Here is a 23,799-nt window from a genome sequence, read left to right as displayed (position 1 = left end):
TTCCTTAATGTGGGGGTGACTGCTGTAAGAAGCAGTAAGTGACATTGTGGAGGAAATGGGAAATATTAATAGAAAAATATAAACTTTATATTGGAAACCAGAAGCAAAGAAATGTGTTTATATGATTTAAAACATAAAATTTGCTAAATGTTTGGCAACAGTATCTTAGAATTTTGGTTTGATTCTTCTTAATGTCTTGCTCCATTATAACAACGGAAAGATCATGCATTACAAAGTGAGGGTGCGCAAACATCATGCACTTATACAACTGCCTTAGTTCCACCTTAACAATCTCTGACTCGATTTAATTTTTAAAAAATTAGGTGCAGAATTATATCTTCTGTAGGAATTCAAATCCCTGTCTCAGTTGTAAAGAGTAATTTTAGGCCCATTCCTAATTGACAGCATCTGGGTTGGTATTGCTTCCCACAATTTATATATCAGAAACCTTTTAAAGGAAGAGGGTGCATTTGTAAGAATTATCTGCTGAAGTTCTTGAATAGATAATTGAACTATATTGATCTGGACTGTATTTATACTGAAGGTTTAATTGGATTTGGCTCATCCTTTTTAAAGTGGTTCAGGTAAGTAAATTTGGCTTTGTGCTTAAACTTGCAGGACCCAGGTGGCTAACTAGAAAGGGCACCATTTAGAAACAAGGACTAATTTCCCTTTCAGTAACAGTAGAAACATATATATTTTTTAAATGAAATTAAAGCACTGCTTACAATGTTATTGCACAAATATCCTTGTGTAATATTGTTGGAGTGCATGTGACAATGTATGAAAAATTGTATCAATGAAATATAACCAATTCAGCAGTACTTCTTTGAATAAAGGTCAAGTTTTCTTGACAGCTTTTGTGACGTGGAAGCACATGCTCCCTGTACCCCTTGGAATAGCTGAAGAGACTAGAAGAGGTTGACTTGGCTGTGATAGACAGGGGATTCCTGTGGACACGGCTGGAAAAAACATTCAGATACACTTACTGTAGATGGAGATTTTACAGTCTTGAGAGAGAGCGAGAGAGAGAGAGAGAGAGTAAAGTAAGGCTTCATGCACAGTGCCTATGGGAAATTAATTTTCACAGTGTAATACACCAAGAAGTGCTAGTTTTTCAGTTTATTTATTGAAAGTGGGACTATGTGGCTATATTTTTATTAAGTATGAACTATAATAAATTAGTGGTTTCATACTTATTATATTTGCATTCTAATTAATGCATGAGAGTTATAGGGCAGCTAAAGACTATACAAAGCTCCCACACCCTGTTCTACTTACTCTCCCAGCAGCACTGTCAGCATTGTTTAATGATTTCTGCATGCAGAATTTCCAATTATTTTAAAAGAGGGCTGAGCTCTTTCATATTTTACATTATTGTGCACAATTTACTGCATAAAGAGCATGTGTAGAACTCCTACTAGCATTCCAGCAGAGAGGCAGACGAGCTGAGAAGATACTGGCTCTCCACGCTTCTGTGCTGGCTCTGTGTATTTTGTTATATTGTCTTTGTTGAATGTGTCCAGGTCATGGTATAAGCACAGTGTTTCTCTCGCTCGCCCTTGTAATTGTGTGGTATGATAGTTTGCTAGTGAAGAAAGGCTCCTTTAAAATGAGTATGCGAAATTGCTTCAATCAGCAGCCCTCCTTAATGGCTGTTAATGGGAAGTGGAGATAGGATAGTAAGTGTTACTTTGATTAATAAGAGAACTGTGGGGGATATCAATTTTGCCACTGATGGATTATTTTCTTCAAGCTTGATAAGCATTTCTCATTTGTTCTCAAATTTGGTCAATACTGTTAAAGATGCCAAATGAAGTATAATTAATTCTGTTACTGCTGCTGTAACAGTGTTACTAGAAAACAGATAAGAAGCACATAGGACTGGGAATAATGAAATCTCCTGTAGCAGAAATTCATTGAGCACTATGATTTTTTTTTTTTTTTTCTTTTTCAGAAAGGCCACTACATTCTCTTTCTTGTGCTGTATAAATACAATGAAGATCTGCATTAGGTAAGTTTAGACTTTGATGTTGTGACCTTTGTGTTAGCAAGTCATTCTCAAAGTTAACTTCCAGAGGTCTCTGTGTTATCAGCTTACCTGCCCCCTTTGTCTCATAGTTATTACCTGGCTGTAATAACACATTCATCTTCTGAATGTAAATGGACTGTAAAATGTTGATTTAAAGTATTGTGTTTATGTATTTGTTGCTTGATGAAGATTGTTTATTTGTAGTTGTAACTTGTTTAAAATCACCTACTGCACTCCTTTATAAGAGGGCTGGTTAGGCTCTACTCTGGGAGTTTTAGAAGAGATCCCCTTGTAATTAAAGCTGAATTATAGATCTGTGAACACATTTGCTAACACAATTTTTCAATGTTTTTTTTAAAGTTTCAGACACACTCAAGACATTTTCCAAATTGTTCTTAGATCAATGTTTGAACCAGTTGTCCAGTGTTGCTCCAGTATTGTACATTTTACTGTAACAGACCACATAATGTTGTGCCCTGCTGCTCCTGTAAAGTGCAGTTGTGGGAGGAGTTGGGTGAACCTAAATTCTAGCATGTTTCAGTTAATAAACTAATAGTGTGTTTCCTGAAAGCAATATTTGAAAACATTTGGTTACATTTACCAAGCTCCTTACCCAGCCTGGTTCCTAAGGGTGCCCCATGTATTGTGCAATGCAGAATAGGCCTGTGTTCACCCTGAGTCCTGGCCAGAGCTGGCTCAGGGGTCCCGTGAACCCCGTCCTGCGTCGGGCTCCGGAGGCACTAAACTTCAGATGTGAAAAATCAGTTAATTTTTTTTTGGTGAAAATTAGTCATCCCCATGGTCTATCCAGGCAGCACTCACGTTGCCTGCCTAGAAGTCCAGCAACTAGTCGTGTCACGTGACCGACTTGGTGCCACTGTAATTTGCTCAGTCTTATGAGCGCGAAGAAGGCGGTGGAGAGTTTACCAGTGAGAAAGGTAGCTATGTTTCGAACAACAAGGTGAACACGTTTCTAGCAAACTCGTAAGATTTCTCACAAAAATAGAAAAACAGGTTTCCATTAACTTGGATTCTAGCGAACAAACAGCTCTATGTCACGAAAGTAAAAAAATGGTTATCACACAATTTTTTTTGACCCCAAGAAAAAAATTTCCATCCATTTTTTTCTATTCACTCGCTACAATAACGTATAAACTTATATAACGTGTTGCTGGACTGAAAATGGGCCAAGAAAGATTTTGAAAGTTTTTTACAGCTTACCCACTTTTTTACAAAAATGTTTTGTTTAAATCTTCAAGTAAAATGATGTTGTTTATTAAATGAAGTCTTAGCTTGAGCACAGGGATGAGGTACTCCTGAATTCAATGGATTACAAAAGCTCTGGAATATCACCACATCTCGGTGGTTGGTTGTATCCAAGCCCGGCAATAGGGGTAAGTGACATTGGCAGCTGCCTATTGTGCCAAATAATAAGGGCTCAAAAATAAATAAATATTGTGAACTGTTTGTTAACAGTTAATGCTAAATGTGTGTATTGCTTGATATAATGTGAATGCAGTAGTATTTGACTTGCCTTGCTTGAGTGAGTGACTCAGGGATTGATTTAAATAGAGCATAAGGGAGTGAGAACAAAGATGACGACTGTACCGGCTGTTCAGCTGTGCAGAGATCTGCTTGAAATAACCAGTAAAGACTTTTAAGAACCCAACAACCTCAGCAGAATCTACATCAATATGAATAATAATAATATTTGAATATGTTATAGTTTAAAGCGATTCACCAAGATTTACTGGTAACTAATGGGAGTTTAACCATACAGTAGAGAACAGTACTTCTTTGGTTTTAACTCAGAGCTGCTTGGGGTGCTAGCTAACCTGGCTCCAGCCTTGGTTGTAACACTACAGCAAATGAGTTGCAGTTTACCTTTGAATTAATATCATGAGATGTGGTTTCTAAAGCACTGATGGACTTGGGGCACACATGCTTGTTCTTCTTCGGTGGTAGAGGTATGTGATTTATCAACACTTGTTGTAAACTCATGTGATTGTACAGATTTTGGATACTTTGCTTCTATTACGTTTTGTAAACCCGCACACTGTCCTGAACCATTCAGATTGCTCAGGTCATTAAAATTCAGCCAAGTAAACGAGAAGTACTGTAAAAATGTACTCCACAAACTTGTAGCATATTCCATATTGTGTATAGAAACAAACAGGAATCGTGACTTAAAGGACTTCCTGAACAAAAGGAATGGCATGTACTGTAGGACTTTCTAAGAAAATGTGTTTTAAATGTTTATATTATTATATTAAGCATCTTCCAAAACCCCAGAAACTAGGAACTTAACCAGCTGTTTTTTTTAAATATATATACATAACAAAGTATTGCAAAATTCTACTGACAAACTCTAAACCAAAGTTCTAAATGTTGTTTATTCACATACAGTTTGATGCTAAAATGATGACCCAACATTTTTCACAATTTCAGTACATCAATAGATTATAAACAAAATGTATATAACACACATGTTAACAATATATTCAGCAAAGTGGAAAATACGTACATAATGAAATATGTTTATAATCTGTTGCATAAAACGTATGTTTTATTCTGAAACACTTTTTTGATTTACAGTGAATAATAAGACAAAAAATGTAACCTTCAATTCAAATTTATCTCAGTCCATGAAAACATGTTCTAAATATAGTTTTTTCCTGATTCCATACAGAGTGCTAATAGCTAATAACACATTTTGATTGGCTACAGTCCTAAAATTGGTATACAGTGATTGGTTGACATCTTGATAGCAACATTATTAATCATGACTTATAAATAAATACATGAACAGGGTCAGATCCTGAGGGCATAATTCCATGTAATATTAATGACATTTAAAATCCAGCTAATACTGGCATATTATTGAAATTTTGTGAAATTAAAATTAAATTGGTTAAAACAAATGCGTTGGGTATTTTCAGCCAACTTGATTTGTGAAAATCCAGAAGACTTTTTATGTGTCCGCTTTTTTCAAAAAAACACTGAAAAAGTAGTTCAGTTACATTCAATATATATATATATATATATATATATATATATATATATATATATATATATATATATATATTATATATATATATATTATTATTATTATTATTATAATTTTTTTTTTTTTTTTGCAAGTCAGGATAATTTTTCATAGTTCATTATTATGCATTCCAAATTGCAGATTATTATGTTCCAGGTTTTGGTTGCTTTCCACCCTAAACATCCCAGAAGTGCCCCTGCTCTCAGCATTCATCTTGCTGGGAGGGTGGGACTGTACGGTCGCAGGCTTCCTGATCCTCATCAGTCACTGCTTCTTCGTAATCAGTCAACCAAGGCATACCCTTTACAAAGTGAAGGACGTTATCAGATTTGTCCTCCCCTTTATTGTCCACTTTGGCCTGCTGCAGCATGCCTCCGTCGTGGTGGTTACAAATCTCAAACCACACGTGACAGGAAGGGTTTCTGTACTGAGGAAACCTTCTGTGTTGTAATATTAGGCTTGATCATCATGTTTTAGACCAAAAACACCAGAATACATCACTTGTAAATATTGAAGCGAAGATGCAAATACCCTTTTCCCCAGTTGATAACTTGGAACAAGAAGAGTCTTATTTTATATTCATTCAAACGTGTCAATTTCCTTCTGTGTATAAGTTTTTAATATAATGTATACCCCCTTTTTTTGCCATTATATTAAAGACTTATACACAGAAGGAAATTGACACATTTGAATGAATTCAAAATAAGTACAGCATTCCTAACACTGACTTCTGGAGGTACGTGCAGCTACATCACTGCCTAAGAGGTTTGTTAGGGAGCAGTCTGAAAATGCCACAGGCTTTATCATTAGTTCAAGTTTGAAAACAACATGGGAGTGGGTACCTGGGCATTACACTGAGTCGGGAGGACTGGGAGAATCTCCTTGCTGATATGAATAGACCCATGAAAGAACCACATCTTAAATTAATGCAGTTTAAAATTCTCCATAGGTTACACAAAGATCACAGGAAGGGTGGAGGGTAAAATATTGAATTGGATTGTGCTGACAGTTTCAACATCAAAAAAACTTATTTGACATCAAAAAGCAGTATAGGTTAGATTACTAGGTGCTTATTCTCTTGTGCCACTCCAGCCAGTTCAAGTTCAAGGTAGGACTCACTGCTGGTAAACTGAAGAGATGGATATAATCATACCTTTGCTCGGGGGGAGGGGGAAGGTGTTTTATTTTGTGTTGAATTGCTCTGAGGTTGATGGTGGAGGGGGGGACCATAAATGTGGAAAATGTACAGTGCTGTATATTTGCAAATGTTCCGTTTGATGTATATGTGTCCAACAATATAAAAGATGATTACAAAAAAAAAGAGAAATGAGCAGCAAAAAATAGGGACATTCATGTAATCCCTATTTAAAAAAACAAAAAGTTTCTTTTTTTACTTTAAAATTGTAACCTTTTTAAACACATACCATAGCAGGACATGAAATAACCGATGGCACTGACTCAATTGCCGCAGTGCCCAAGCTGCTTGCCTCAGTGCCTCACAAATTAAAAAAAAAAACATATTGGCAAAAGTTGCCTGTAATCCTGTCCATCATTGCCGCCGGTGTCCCTCTGCACCAGAACATCTGATCTACAACCCATTCACAAACTTGCTCAGAGTCAGCTGGACCGTTCTGTCACAATTCAATTTAATTCTGTCTAATCTCGTCCTGCAAGAAAATTACATGTGTTGCCATTCTTTTTACTGTGCGCCCCCCAGCGTAAACCACGAGAAAGACGTACTGTATCATTGGTTAATGACGGGCAAAAACAGGGAGGGGCACCCTTATGTTAGACTGTACTCAATATGACCATGCTTCCAGATATTTTCAATCACACTGTGAGCACCATGCCAACTCCAAAACTTTTAAATATAAAGAACAGCTGATTTATTGTTTTTGTTAAATTACCCTTTGTAGTCTTTCATTATGAAAGTTATGCTGTTTTTTTTTTTTTATACCATTTTATTTTAATTGAAAAGTGACCTATATTTAATTTTTTGTAACAATTAGTGTATGAATCATTCAGAAAACTTTGAGTTTACCCTTGGGTTGGATTTATTTTGCCTTTTTGCCCCCAAGAACTGCCTTGGTGCCCCTGAATCTTTGCGCACAGCGAAGGCAACATTGCCTTGCCCTTCATGACCATATCTTTATGCCCTGAGCTTCATGAAATATCAATATTCAAAAACATGTTTCTGAGTAATGTAACCTGAAAACTTATATAAAGTGACATTACTTAAAAGTCTGGTACTTCTATATAAATATTGTTTATTTACTTCTTATTTCTAAAATAGCACTACACTGTATCAAAGAACCCTGATGATACCATAAAGAGGCCATATTGTTTTCATTACCTGACCAGAGTCGGAATGGAAGAAAGAAAGTGAAAACAAAGCAGAGGTTTCAGCAACAAATAGTGTACCAATGTACTGTACGTGTGTGTGTGACGGGGAACTCCCCGTCTATATGACTGTGTTTGGAACTGGCAGGGAGGGGCTGAGGGGGAAAAACATGTGAGAATGTGGCTGGAGCTCTAATTGAGTAATTATTGATTAATTGGGCTCCAGCCACAGGGGATAAAAGCCAGGGGAGAGGCCCTGGCTGGCAGAGTGTGTGTGTGTGTGTGTGTGTGTGTGTGTGTGTGTGTGTGTGTGTGTGTGTGTGTGTGTGTGTGTGTGTGTGTGTGTGTGTGTGTGTGTGTGTGTGTGTGTGTGTGTGTGTGTGTGTGTGTGTGTGTGTGTGTGTGTGTGTGTGTGTGTGTGTGTGTGTTTGTGTGTGTGTGTGTTTTTGTGTTTTTTTGTTTTCTGTTTTCTGCTTGGGGTGTGTTCTTTTGTTTGGAGTTTGTTTTTTGTGTTGGAGAGTTTTGTGTTTTTTTTAAAAGAAAGGAATATCTTGTTTAAAGCTTTGGAACCTGACCTTTTACTGTCGTAAGTTCACTTATTTAGTTTGAACTTCTTTTCTGTTGGCCCTTGTGCCTGTTTATTTGATTATTTTATTTAATAAAAGAACTTTATTTTTGCCTTTAATATGTCTCTGAGCCTCAATCCACTCACCAGCTTGTCACAGTGTGATTTAGGAAGTAATTGAATAACTGAAAATCGCATTTTAGAAATAATTCAACAGACTGGCTACTGTGATCATTGTAATGAGATTAAAAAATGTCACCTGTCAGGCAAAGGTTTAGAGTAGTCATCATTTTAACTCTTTCAAACTTTTCTAAACCAGCTGATAACCTACAATGACAGTTTGACAACATGTGAATCTGCCCTCGTGAACTGCTGCTGATGTCTCTATAAAGCCCTCTCTCAGGACGGTTTGGGATGTCTGCTTCTAAGCACCTTAGAGAGCTGTAATTGCTGAGGGGTCTTCTTATTGTTACTTCATGGGGTCTTAGCAACTTTTAAGCTAATTCATTCAAAGTATAACCAAAATCACTTTAGCAGGCATGCAGAGACATTAAACTTTTAAAAGACTATCTAAGTGATGTAGAGCTTTTCTCCTTACAAGTGGTGAAAACGGCCATCGTAAAACAGTGCCTAAGGTTAGACTTAAACATGCAGATGTGTTAATGAAAATTTCAATTCATTCATGGTTTAATTTTATATTCCACGCAACACCTCTGAATGTTTAAAAGCGATTATAAATGTTTCATCAACTTCTTCCAAATATCTTGCTTTTGACAAATCACATTACTCTTGTTGTGACAGGGACCCCAGCTGATTCCACTGTGCTCAATTAGGCTGTAGGCTTGCGATAATGCATATTTTAATCCACCCTGCGGTGTCATACCATTTCACTGTGCAGCACAACCAAGACGACCAATTAACCACTTCATGTCCCTTAACATGGTCAGTGTCTAACATTCTTCTGTAAGCTTTAAGAGCCTGTAATGCAGCAGATAGTGTATTGAAAACATACTAATCGCTAGCAGCAGCCTGTGTAATACACATGTACATTGAATGTCTGACTGTGCAATAGTTTGTTATTAAGAGAATCGTACAAAGGGATAAGCATGACTAAACAAATACACAATGATACTTGCCAAATTTGAAATATTTACCTCAATGTTCTTTGTATTTAAAAACAAATAATGCCTATTATACTGTACACTGTTGTTTAATAGAAAATTATTTCAGTTTTCATTCTCAGATGCTTCAATAAATATAGACATGTTGCTTTTTACTTTGCTCTCTTCTACGGCAGTCTCCATGGTTGCCATACTGATACAATATTATTTAAGCTTAGACTAGTTCGATTTTTCCAATACTGAAATCAAAAGAGTGGGTGTATATTGATTTTTACTTCAATGAAAATACTCCCTGCACTCTGATTGGCTGAGCAAGAGGAATATGATCCAAACTGCCCCATGACTTAACTGGAGAAAGACTCCCACCTCTGGTTATATTGCCCCTCGCTATACTGCGGATTCAGATATATCGCAGTCCTGGAGTTGGCTCCCCATTGTTACTGTCTAACTGTGTATGCCTAGCTGCAATATACATAGGCACTTAGAATTACTGTTCATTTTATTTTGTACTGCACATCACAAAAAAATATATATATATTTTAAAACAAAGCATTAATATTGTACTGTTATCATATACATACATATTGTACAATAACACAAAGCAAATTAAATTAAATCTACTTCCTGAAGCGTTTTTTAGTTTAGCCAACAAGGTGTTCACATGTGGCAGCAATGCACTAGCAAAAGTCAGTGATGTCAGCTCCCTAGCAACAAGCCCCCTATGTTGTGAATGGATTCTTTCAATGCAGCAGTTTTGTGCCTTAGAGAAAGGAGAGGAAGACTCATGAAATTAATATGACAATGATATGACAGCGGTTCTGGAAAGATTTAATAAACCAATAAGTATGCCTCAAGACACTCGCGATGACAAGTGGCATTCGAAAAGACTGAAAAACCCAAACATTTCCTAATGCCTGGTAATGCCCTCTGTGTCAGTCTTATTGTTTACATAATCTACCGCAATGGAAGGATCTTATTTGTTAGAAAGGTAGTGATGGTGCATCATATAGAATAACAAAAAAATACAAAATGCAAAAAAGAATAAATGAATAGCACAACCTTACATGTCTGTGGTGTTTATGATTTCCATTTAATTTCCAACATCCCACCTCCAATTGGTAAACCCAGACTCTCCATCCTCGCTGTTCCGCTTCAGCAGTTAGTGGAGCATACCGAAGTTTCTTCCTCTCATACGCCTCATCCACAGCATCCTCCCATGGCACTGTTAACTCTACCAGATGAACAAGGCGTGCTGATCCAGACCACAAGACAATGTCTGGTTGAAGGTTAGTGGTTGCAATCTCAGGTGGAAAAATAAGCTGTTGACCAACATCTGCCAGCATTTTCCAGTCTCTAGCAGTTTCGAGTTGTCCTGGGCGAGGCTTGGTTTTAACACCTTTTCTTGGTGGTTGCACTCCTGGATGGAGGAATATTGTCTTTTGTGTGTAATGCTTTGATGGAACTGGTGGCAACTTATTGGTCATGTTACATTTGTCTTCCAATGCTAAGGCCAAACATCATAGCATCTGTTCATGGCATCAAGTATACCGTCCTTGGCTAAGACCCACCTTACTTCCTGTTGTGCCTTAATGTTGCAGGTGATGAACACAAAGAACATGAGGGATCCTCACCCACCCAGAGGTTTAGGTTCTGTGGTGATGGGAGAACATCATATGTTGATGTGATGAGGAAACTGATCCTGCTGTGTTCCATTGTCCATAGGTCTTGCCAGCCAGTCTTGCGTTGTTCCACACTCTCCCTTGTCATCCATTCGCCCTGCTTGGCCTGGGAAATGGCCTTAACACACCTCATCCTCTCCTCCTGTTTTTGCACCTCGTTGACTACCAGCTTCCTATGTTGAGCTGGGGTTGCCTTGTGCCATGTAGGAGGATCTGAACAGAGACCAAGACCCCCTCATCCATGCTGAACTTGCCCCATAATATCACAGATTCGAAGGGCATGTCATTTCCATTCGGACCTTGGCACACTTAAACTCCTCAGTTAGAGCAGAGTCTGGTAGCTGCAGTATTCGTTTACCATAAAGTCCCACACTGGTGAGGCAGCATGGAACTCCCAACCATTTCCTGACACATGAACTGATTAAAGCTTCCAGCTTCTCAATTGTTGTCAAAGAAACCTCGCACACAGTCAGTGGCCACAGCAGCCTTGGCATTAGACCAAACTGAAAGCACCAGAGTTTCAGTTTGCCCGGTAAAGTGCTGCTGTCTATGCTCTTCAACCCTTCCACTGCTTGTTGTCTAACTTCTCCCACATGAACTGTGTCCGTTGGATCCTCATCATACCATTAATAAATCCCAGCAGTTTTCCATACCAGTCCTTTAAAGTACTAAACCTAATAAAACAAATAGATGTTAAATGTGTTGAAACACATTGTGTAAATATAGAAGTTTATATAGCATTGTGGACACATGTTTAACACTGGTCTGTTTCACTGTCTAGTGTTAACACTATGGCTGACAACTGTTTGACAGTCCTCTCTGAGAGTCCTATTCAATGGGCTTTTATAAAGGAAGATTAATGATGATACTTCACAACTAATTTGGGCAAATTCATATTTAAACCTTAAGCACTACAGTCCTACCTGTATAATTAACAATTTATGTGACTTTAAAAAATCAAGTCTGGGAATTACTCCAATAACCCTTTTAATGGGAATTAAACATTCATGCTGGCTGCCACTGGAATTTGAAAATAATGGACTGGACAACAAAAGTCTGATAGTGCCCTGAAGCAATTAAATTAGGAACTTTTCAACTTTTCAAACCTATTTCTAAATGTAGGGTTCAGTTCAGTACAGGGGACATAGCTTTGATTAAGCATCATGACCATTCATTATTTTAATATACCCTCTTTTGTTGTTCATTACTAGCTATAAATACACTATTAAAATTACTGTTTTCTTTCACTAATTCGTTCACTAATATGAAAGACTCAGAGTTGATAGTCATTGGACCTGAAGTTTAACTGGAATTGATAACAAGTCACCACATATATACTATAAACAAATCATTTGTTTATAAAGCTTGCAAGGTTTTCAGGCAGGAAATCTATAGTACAAGTGCCTATTACTACATTTATTGGTTAATCTACAAGCCTATTCCAGCAAGTTCCAATTAACCTGTAAGGTATATAACCCTACTTCACGATTTCCGAGTGTGTTTGAATAATCAAATCCTCCATGAATAGTGTGTGCTTCAGGCCCAATGGGTGTCTGCACTGTGCCTCGGCAGCCCTGTGACGTTTGATTAGTCCTGCCATCTCTGCCATTGCTGCACTCACTCGTCTGCTTGCAGGGGGTAAAGAAATGCGCCTTTTTATGGCTACATTTCATTTTATTTACATAAGAATATATTGCGTTTGAAATATGCAACACCACATTTGTTAACGATATGTCTGGTTTGACTTTGGATTTGTCTGTATTGTAGTTGGGGATCAATTCCTAGTTCTGCACGGGGGCTGCATCGTTACTTCCCATTGGTTGGCGCCTTCTCTGCGCATACAATCAAGCCCACATCTGGTCTGGTGTTGCCTCGGAGTGGAGAGTGGGCTGAACTTGACTTGACGCTGGTCAAGACTTCCGTTGCGCGTTGCTTGGTTCAACCATGTATCTCATAAAACAATACAGGACGGGAGAATGGTGCGGGGAGGTGTGTTTTCCTGACACATGGCACTAGCTAGTGGGTGTTCTGCTTTCCAGAGTCACTGGCAATCAGGTCTGGAGAAGGCATAACAGTATTAAGTTTATTTGGGGGCATTTTGCATGTGTGATATGAAGTGCTGCAAGAAAGACTTTATTCCAGGATCCAACCCTAGCATATCCTTTGTTATATTGAAAGAAAAGAAACAGCATCTTGCTATATCATGCCAGCTATTATGTATAATTATGATAAACATTTAATTTTAGGGCTGGAGGGGAGACGACTGAAGGTCTAGGGACCCCAGAGATTTTTTTACTTTTAGGTTTTTTTTTTTTTCTTCCCTCTGTTACCTTCAGTCATACAAAAGTAGATATCACATTATGTGCTATTGATATTTTTTCACATTCAGCAAAATGTGTGATGTGGTGTAGGTGGCCATAATTATATATGTATTTATATATATTTTTATTTTTGGTTTTTGTATACAATGCTGCTCTGCCTAATATTTTCTGTTCCCTGGGATGAACACGGCACATAGATTTTTTATTTTATTGTTTGTTTTTTTATCAGGTGGCACCGCGATGTTCCAGGGGATGAGACTGTGCTCCAACTATTTTTACTCTACTTATTTTTCTTCACCCATTGTTGTGTTCAATGTTTGGGGAAATCTGTGAGATTTTGTATTATAATAAAGGTGGTTATTTAACGCAAGATTGTCCTGACTGAAAAAGAAAATATTGTAAGCTAGTAATAAGCTGTTAATAAATAAATAATGTCCATTGAGGTTACCACAGTATATTTCAATTACTGCTTAAAGTAATTATTCAGTTTTAAGACTTTCCATACATTTCCATGCACTGCTGCACCATTTGGTTTTAGGCCTCTGAATAGAAAGTTCACGCTCAAAATGTCACCAGCTAGGTTGACAGCCTACTTTATAATGAAGAGAAAACTCAAGGAACAGATTAAACTAATAGAAACATTAATAGAGAAACCATTATTTTTAGATGTTTGTTTTATAATGTATTTTACCATAGATATTTGCTTATTTTCTAGCTTTTTATTGTTGAAATATGGAGCAAAAAAACGTGATTTAAAAAAAAAAATGTAAGTTTGATTGGAGAGTCATTGATGCAAGAATTATTCTCTGCTATCACAATGTAATGAGTTTCAAACACGTGATGTAATAGAATTGGAAGAATCAGCTAAATGAAGATTACATTGAAATGCATGTGCAGTGGCATTATTAAACAAATCTTCTTTCAAAACTGGTATGCAAAAACAAATTTTTGCAACTGCTACTTAACATGCAGTTTATTCTTTTCAACATGCTATTATTTAGTATGAAATCATACTAGCATCTTCGTGAAATGCTTCCAAGACCCAGGGTAGGTTACCGTATGCTCCTAGCTGAAATATAATAGTTGTGTTTCAGATTTCATTTACAAGGAATTCTCAGGAATTGTGTAATATTTCTTGTTTTCAAAACATTTGTTATAAAAAAAATGAAATGTGTTAATCTATATTCCTAAAATAAAATACACATTTAAATATACAATCATATTTAATCAAAAATAAAAAAGTTTGAGCACAAAAATGTGGCGCGAGATAAGATTTTAAAACTAGCACTAAAAGACAAACAACTGTCTTAAATAAGGGGGCATTTAAATAGAACTAAATACAATTTATTTTATTGGAAACTATGTTGTGTTTCTGAAAGGAGAATCCACTAATCACATACTTATTCAAGCTGTTACTTTTAAATAACCCCCTCGTCTACATCTCCTTATCATTTTTTTGTGTGGTTTTATGTCCTCGCAGGCAACTACTAGTCCAGTCAGTCTGCTGCCGATCTTCCTCATTCCAATATAACTCCATGCTCAAATTCACAAAGGTAGGAACGTAAATGTAGTCATATTGTTACTTCTTCCTTGAAATTGATAACATTGAGTTCTGGACTGTGACACCTAGCTTGTGCAAAAAGTATCCTTTCCGGAATGTGTTGAGTTTAGTTCATAGAGATAGCTCCGTGACGCGTATCTGACGCATACGTCAGTGTGGTATGGGGTGGCAGAGTGCAAGAGTGATCACATGCACAACAAGATTAAAATACAAAATTCATCATCTTTCCAAACATTGTACTTTCTCATTGCCATATTCATATACAGTACTATTTCAGCTCAGTATGCATACTTGCCAACATTTAGAAACTGTTCAGTGAGGGTGGAAGGTGCAGATAACAGAATTTCCCAATGCTCCACTGGCTCCCACATTTTACTCTAAATCATACACATCAAATCGCATCGCAGCAGCAGGGAAGAAACAGTGCACATCTCCAATATGACTGGATATGACTTATGTCTGAGATTGGGCAGTGCACAAGGGTCAGCAGCATTAAAGACAGAACAAAATCAAATAAACCACTACAGAAGCTGTGAAGAATTTCCAAGGATAAATGTCGAGACTTTCTTCCTATGCATTGGGATGTGGGATATTTGCTCGGAAATCAGGACTGCCCGACCATTACAGGGACTGTCGGCATGCAGTATGTATGAAACTTGTCACATCTTGTTTACCTGCCAACCTACGCTGCTGATAATAGGGTGGTCAGACTTTGGAGCTAAGAACATAAGAACATAAGAAAGTTTACAAACGAGAGGAGGCCATTCGGCCCATCTTGCTCGTTTGGTTGTTAGTAGCTTATTGATCCCAAAATCTCATCAAGCAGCTTCTTGAAGGATCCCAGGGTGTCAGCTTCAACAACATTACTGGGGAGTTGATTCCAGACCCTCACAATTCTCTGTGTAAAAAAGTGTCTCCTATTTTCTGTTCTGAATGCCCCTTTTTCTAAACTCCATTTGTGACCCCTGGTCCTTGTTTCTTTTTTCAGGCTGAAAAAGTCCCTTGCGTCGACACTGTCAATACCTTTTAGAATTTTGAATGCTTGAATTAGGTCGCCACGTAGTCTTCTTTGTTCAAGACTGAACAGATTCAATTCTTTTAGCCTGTCTGCATATGACATGCCTTTTAAGCCCGGAATAATTCTGGTCGCTCTTCTTTGCACTCTTTCTAGAGCAGCAATATCTTTTTTATAGCGAGGTGACCAGAACTGCACACAATATTCAAGATGAGGTCTTACAAGTGCATTGTACAGTTTTAACATTACTTCCCTTGATTTAAATTCAACACTTTTCACAATGTATCCGAGCATCTTGTTAGCCTTTTTTATAGCTTCCCCACATTGTCTAGATGAAGACATTTCTGAGTCAACAAAAACTCCTAGGTCTTTTTCATAGATTCCTTCTCCAATTTCAATATCTCCCATATGATATTTATAATGTACATTTTTATTTCCTGCGTGCAGTACCTTACACTTTTCTCTATTAAATGTCATTTGCCATGTATCTGCCCAGTTCTGAATCTTGTCTAGATCATTTTGAATGACCTTTGCTGCTGCAACAGTGTTTGCCACTCCTCCTACTTTTGTGTCGTCTGCAAATTTAACAAGTTTGCTTACTATACCAGAATCTAAATCATTAATGTAGATTAGGAATAGCAGAGGACCTAATACTGATCCCTGTGGTACACCGCTGGTTACCACACTCCATTCTGAGGTTTTTTCCTCTAATCAGTACTTTCTGTTTTCTACATGTTAACCACTCCCTAATCCATGTACATGTGTTTCCTTGAATCCCAACTGCGTTCAGTTTGAGAATTAATCTTTTGTGCGGGACTTTGTCAAAAGCTTTCTGGAAATCTAAATAAACCATGTCATATGCTTTGCAATTATCCATTATCGATGTTGCATCCTCAAAAAAATCAAGCAAGTTAGTTAGGCACGATCTCCCTTTCCTAAAACCATGTTGACTGTCTCCCAGTACTCTGTTACCATATAGGTAATTTTCCATTTTGGATCTTATTATAGTTTCCATAAGTTTGCATATAATAGAAGTCAGGCTTACTGGTCTGTAGTTACCTGGTTCAGTTTTGTTTCCCTTTTTGTGGATCGGTATTACGTTTGCAATTTTCCAGTCTGTCGGTACCACCCCTGTGTCAAGAGACTGCTGCATGATCTTGGTTAGCGGTTTGTAAATTACTTCTTTCATTTCTTTGAGTACTACTGGGAGGATCTCATCCGGCCCAGGGGATTTGTTTATTTTAAGAGCTCCTAGTCCCTTTAACACTTCTGCCTCAGTTATGCTAAAGTTATTTAAAACTGGATAGGAACTGGATGACATGTGGGGCATGTTGTCAGTATCTTCCTTTGTAAAAACTTGTGAAAAGTAATCATTTAACATATTTGCTATTTTTTTTTCTTCCTCTACGATTTTGCCATTTGTATCTCTTAAACATTTAATCTCCTCTTTGAATGTTCTCTTGCTGTTGTAATATTGGAAAAACATTTTGGAATTGGTTTTAGCTCCCTTAGCAATGTTCATTTCTATTTCTCTCTTGGCCTTTCTAACTTCCTTTTTGACTTGCATTTGCAGTTCTGTGTACTCTTTCTGTGTACTTTCTTTTTGGTCCTTTTTTAATGCTCTGTAAAGTGCCTTTTTTCGCTGAATATTTTTTTTAATTGATCTATTAAACCATTTTGGCAATTTAGTTTTACATTTAGATTTGTCTACTTTAGGGATATAATTGTTTTGCGCCTCTAGTACTACATTTTTGAAGAACAACCATCCTTCTTCTGTGGGTGTTTTCTCTATTTTACTCCAATCTACTTCTGTTAGTCTCTGTTTCATGCCTTCATAGTTTGCTTTTCTAAAATTGTAAACCTTAGCTTTAGTCATTACTTTTGAGGATTTAAAAAACACTTCAAATGAGACCATGTTGTGGTCTGAGTTTGCCAGTGGTTCTCTGACCTCTGTTTTAGTTATTCTATCTTCGTTATTTGAAAAGACTAAATCAAGGCATGCCTCCCCTCTAGTGGGTGCCTTCACAAATTGTGTTAGGAAGCAGTCATTTGTCATTTCCACCATTTCTATTTCATCCTTCGCGCTACCCACCGGGTTTTCCCATTTTATTTGGGGGAAGTTGAAATCCCCCATTAGTATGGCTTCTCCTTTGCTACACACATTTCTAATGTCATTGTATAACAGATTATTGTGCTCACCGTCTGAATCTGGCGGTCTATAGCATGCTCCTATTATTATGCCCTTTGAATTTTTGTCTGTTATTCTGACCCATATTGATTCGGTTTTATTTTCTTTGTCCAGGTTTAACACCTGGGCTTCAAGACTGTTTCTTATGTATAGCGCTACCCCTCCTCCTCTTCTGTCCTGCCTGTCTTTCCTATACAGTGTATACCCACAAATATTATATTCGTCCCCATCACTCTCAGATAACCACGTTTCTGTAACACCTATCACATCATAGTTACCTGTTAGTGCAGTAGCTTCAAGTTCTAGAATTTTGTTTCTGATACTTCTAGCATTTAGATAAATACATTTAATGGTTGTCTTACCTGAGTTGTTGTTCTTGTTTTGATGCGGTCTCCCTTCTGTTTTTTTGTTGATTTCTCCCCCCTTCCTTTCTAGTTTAAATGCTTCCGAACCTGCTCGAGGATCTTTTCTCCAAGTAGACTAGTTCCCTTGTTATTTAAATGCAGTCCATCCCGTCTATACAGATAGTCCTCGTTGTAGAATGTGGTCCAATGATCAAGATAGGTGAAGCCTTCCCGTGTGCACCACGTCTTCAACCATTGGTTTTGATTTATTATTTCCAGCTGTCCATATGGTCCTTTGCAAGGTGCGGGTAGTATACCAGAAAATACCACAGTTTTGGTTTTCTCTTTTAATTTCCTTCCTAGCTCTCTGAATTTGTTTTGCAGGGATTTTGGTCTGTCTCTTCCAATGTTGTTTGTACCGATGTGGACGACTACTACCGGGTCGTCTCCTGTTCGTTCTAGGAGCCTGTCCACGTTCTCAGTGATGTGCTTGACCGAGGCTCCCGGAAGGCAGCACACTGTTGTAGTAAGGGGGTCCAAACTGCGAACTGAACTTGCTGTGTTTCTCAATATGGAGTCCCCAACAATCATGACCTCCCTTCTTTTTGCTGTCTGGTCACCACTGTCAATGGGGTCCTGGATGTTGTTCCTTTCATTCTCTTGTTGTTGGTTCTGCTCATCATAAATCTGTTGAAGTGGAACCACACAAACATGCTTAAAGGTTTTGGGACGGCGTGTAATAGACAAAGTTATTGGCAATTTGGATAAACAGAGGCGGGTGCCTGCGCTGCATCGTTCTGGGCTGCTTGTGCAGTTCCACGTGGTGATGTGCCGGGCTGTGCTACGCTGTGCCGTGCTGCACCATGCTGCACCATGCTGCACCATGCTGCGCTCTGCCTTACTCTGCTGGCCCACCCCGCTTCAACAGGTCACTAACACCCGCCCACCTCAGATCAGATGTAATATTATTCAAAACAGCAAAATTATGATCAAACAATACCATCCAGCAAACAAACCATGCCTTTCATCATACATGAACCTATTGCAGTGACTCTCATTCTCATTCCAGACTCCTGCTTCTCTAAATGTCAACTGTCTTACTGCCTCTTCCCTGATCAGATCAGATGATATATTATCGGAACAGCAAAGTTAACTTCAAACAATACCATCAAGCAAACAAACAGTGTGTTTCATCATACATGCATCTATCAGTGACGCTCGTTCTCGTTCCAGACGCCTGCTTCTCTAAATGTCTACCGTCTCATTGCGCTGATTCACACTCAATTCTTCCAGATCAACAAATAATTCAAATGGCAACTTCATCGCCCCAGGGCATGTTAATATAATCATTTGCATTATTCAGCAACACATTCATATCTCGTCTCTAAGTACTCTATCTACAGCGAAAACGCAGCTTGTTCAAATTGAATTCACTTAAATTCCTTTCTGAAATAATATGGTATGACTTACCAGTATGGAATTGAATATATATTAGGACGAGACTGGGAATCAACAAACAATTTCAAACTGTAACTTGGGCTATCCGAATTTCATCAATTGCATTATTTCTTAAGGCTGCCCACTGGCAAGATATGTTTTCATTTTATTTGCACGTCTCTACCGGTTTTCTTGCTCATTGTTCAAGGACCTCATCATGTACAAATGAACGCCTATTCAGAGACACACATTCGTGATACAACATCCAACCTAAATGCAAATTATTTTCCAAGCACCCAAGCATCCTATAATACGGGGTGGCAGTTGTTATCAGATCGGTTCGCAATCACATTTTCAGCCAGGTCACATACTGAAAAATTGTGCTGTAATCATAGTTTTGCTTACTCTGCGTATTCTGTGTCTCTCTTCTCTTACACGATTATCAGGTTATAATATCACTTCAGTAATTACAGTTCAATCATGCTCGGTCATGTCAACTACTGGGAGACCCTCTACCAATACCATGCCCAATCTTCAAGGATCTCATCCTTTTATTAAACCAGTGTTCTTCCTCAGATTCCCTTATTTGTGAATCAGCCTTCAATCTAATGGCTAAATAGTTTTTTCAAGTACCCGGGCAACCTATAACAACCTGGCAATTGTTCGTCAGATTCTGTTATCTATCCCATTCATGAGTGACCTCTGAATAACCCATTATCGAATTGATCACTTTCTGCTCCATAAAATGAAACTTGTCCCTCCCTATCATACATTGCTACTTATCAGGATTATAATACCACCTTCATCTATTCAGAGTTATTTTTCCCCCTGTAACCTTCCCACGGATTCAAATTTTGCTATGAGGCATCCAATGATCTGCTCCCAGTCCTCAATCTTCTAAACTACCCATTACCAAGAAGCCCAGAAATTCCCGGTTTACTCTCTTCGCTGTGGCTGCTTCACCCCATACAAAGACGCCCTCCTGGAAGCAATGCAAAAATCAGCTCTCGGAACCAGGCTTTCAATCAGAGATCTCCATTTTCATCAGGTCATGTATTCCTTACGTTTAAAACATTCAGAGTCTGACCGGGAAAGAAAAAGGGTACACATATATTATTTAGAACAAATTATATTATGTATCCTTTCTCTGCTCTTTCAGCTACCTGTCAATGCGCTCGGCTGCCAGTTTTTCCTAAACCCCTTTCCTCACCCCAGAAGGAATACTTGTCTCCAGGAATTGGCTCTGTGACTATCTACTTGCATCTCTTCTACTCACTGGATTCCTCCTGATAATTACTCCAGATATTCTTTCAGAATCAGCATCATCACTTCCACTGCTTCCAGATACATTTCTCCACACTTAATCAAGACATTGGGGCAATGATCTTCTGGCGCATACAAACTTTATATCCGGAAGAAGGACTCAGACATTCTAATAGCACAAAACCTCTATGTTTTAAAAAAAAAAAAAGTTTTGTGTTGTGAACCCGGAGAACGGGTAAACCCTCAGCTATGGATTCCCTAAGGTTTCCTCCTGTCACCTCTTCGGTGAGTTGGGGTTTTCCTTACCCGAGCGCTGCCTGGTTTTATTCTGCAAGGCGAGGAAGGCTGAGGTGGGCCTGTTCTTTGGGGGAAATTGATCTCGGCCTGCTTGTCCTGCCCGCTGGCAAGATGTATGCTTTTATTTTTATTTATCATTTTATTAGGTAGTCCAGCCAGCATAAGGGGCAGCTATCGAGCTCCAGTGATCAGACCCAAAATGAAAATCCATCAATTAATTAATCTTTCTTTTTCTCTATTTTACAAAGTGTAATTTATTCTAATTGTGGGCTGGGCAATTTTATTTATTTTATTTCTGCCTTGTCCTTTGGGGAAAGGTGGCCTAGGCATTAGTTATCATTCAATCAATATTCATTACATCAGAGTTCGACCAGCGTATAGGGGTGGCTGTCGAGCTCCAACGGACGAGGCCATGGGCCAAATTATATTATGTTTCATTACGTGAATGATCATTTGTCAATTGTAATAAAGAATTTTTCATTTAAAATATTTTGCGGATGTATCCTTTTCTGAATGTTCAATTCCTCTGGAAGTACAACCTGCACCTGGGTAAAATGAAGCAGTCTGGGGACCATGACATCCAAATTCATCCCATAGCAACTCAGTTAGTTTGAAGGATGATAGTTGTTTCCAGCGTTACCTACAGATATGCTGGATCAACAGGACTTTTGGGAGTTGTAGATTCCCAGTCAACATACATTTGGTCATAATCAATCTTTTCCTCAATATATTGTGTGTAGGAAGTCCATGATTCGGTTTTGGAGTCAGTCCAAATACCTACTTTTTCAACATGGTTCAGATTCGGCTGAATACTTAGGATTCAGTGAACCTCTATCAGGCCAGATGCACATCCATTTTAATATATCCCTCCAGTGTGTGCAGTTCTTCTTTAAATGAAAGACACAAATTCCTTCACTTTTTCTTGACAGTTTTTGTAGATTCGTTATTTGGTTCGGTATTCTGCCAAATCTCAAAAACTTGGATAATTGTGTGTTTTATTATATCATGAGGCCAGGTATTTTATAGGCCATAATGTTGTCTGCAGTGTACAATCTGTAAAATGAATTGTAATTTTCAATTGTTAATTCTTATTCAGTAGTGGACATGAAGGAAGGCATTGCCTACCAAACTATTTTATTTGCCTACCAATTTCTATAAATGGAACACACACATTTAAAATACATCGGACATACTGCTGCGCTCATGTTTCTGAAATATATTCCATCAGAATCCTAGTCTAGGCAATTCTTTGCGTAAGAGTGGTAGCTATTACACTACATGGGAGAAACAACATCCTGCATTATTATTATTCTAAGCTCTTGATCATATGATATGTCTTGTTTGTAGTCAGACTTGAAATAGGTAAAAAGCTTGCTCCATGCCTAAGAGTATTAAGTTATTACTTATTCCTTGTTGTATCTGTATCCTTAATGTTCATCTGTATCTCACATATCCTCTCACCCAGTCCTTTCTTAGCACAAGTATTAACATCTGTGATAGAGAAAGAGTGAATCTTGGTTGTAAATCTCCCTCCCGACATGTGAGGGCGCTGTGTAAAGGGAACAGAGTGCCCCGGACTGGATGGTCGGACAATTAATTCCAAGGTTTAGGTGGAAGTTGGCCATCTAGAAAGGGAGCGGAGCTACGGTACACCAAGTCTTCGCTCCAGAGCAGGGCTTCTCAAACTCAATCCTGGGGACCCCCTGTGGCTGCTGGTTTTCATTTCAACTGAGCTCTCAGTTATTTAACTAGACTCTTAATTGAACGGATCATTTACTTAATGAGACCTTTTTACTTGTTTTCAGCTCTTGAACAGTTGCATATTTCAAGTTCGCTATAACATTTCATGAAGTAACTTGAACTGCAACTGTTTAAGAGCTGAAAACAAGTAAATTTGTCTAATTAATTAAGAGTATAGTTGAGTAATTGAGAGCTCGTTAGAATGAAAACCAGCAGCCACAGGGGGTCGCCAGGACCAAGTTTGACAACTCCTGCTCCCAGAGGGAAAGCAATGTGGCAACCGCGGATTGGAGGAGAAACGATTGCACTTGCTAACCAAGGGGGCATGACTGACAGTATTAAAGGGGATGTGGCTAGGTGATCTGTCCCTTTTGTTATGGTTAAGAGCGAACCAAGAAAGGAGATCTGTAAAATGACTGTAAGTGTTTTGTTTGTTTGTCATGTTTAATTACTCTGTTTCTTCTTATTAGACGGCTAACCCAATCTGGAGCAGTCGCTACAGGCCAGCACTAAACCGAACAACACTTCACAACTGTGCACAAATCAATTGTATTTCACCACGAGCACTTTAGCACTCACTCTAGACTTGTGATCGTGTGTGAGTCTTTGTGTGTGTTCTACTGTGGTTATTCTTTTGAACTGTGTTTATTATTTGGGACTGTAAACCCATCGTTTGAAACAGTGCAATACACATTGCTGTGTATTGCCTGGGATTATTCTTTGCGATCGCCAGACCAGGATTACAAAATAAATGTGTTGTCTGGACTGTGAACTTTTTTGTCTGTCTTCTGTTTCATAATCACATTACCATTACACCTGTGCACTGCAATCCACTTTGCCACACATCTTA

General features: G+C 38.2%; 1 long non-coding RNA gene across 2 annotated transcripts in view; it reads left to right on the top strand.

Moving 5' to 3' along the window:
- LOC121313623 overlaps positions 1–23,458 on the top strand; it is a 69,732-nt gene extending 46,274 nt beyond the window's left edge. For both annotated transcript variants that reach the window (XR_005950018.1, XR_005950017.1), the window contains 3 exons: positions 1,958–2,014; positions 14,585–14,657; positions 23,420–23,458. This is a non-coding gene — a long non-coding RNA (uncharacterized LOC121313623). The remainder of the gene's footprint in view (positions 1–1,957; positions 2,015–14,584; positions 14,658–23,419) is intronic.
- Positions 23,459–23,799: the final 341 nt, after the last annotated feature.

Source organism: Polyodon spathula, chromosome 3 (genome assembly GCF_017654505.1).
Source record: "Polyodon spathula isolate WHYD16114869_AA chromosome 3, ASM1765450v1, whole genome shotgun sequence".
Lineage (NCBI taxonomy): Eukaryota > Metazoa > Chordata > Actinopteri > Acipenseriformes > Polyodontidae > Polyodon > Polyodon spathula.
Note: the sequence above shows the minus strand (reverse complement) of the source record. Positions and strands in the feature narration are given on the sequence as shown.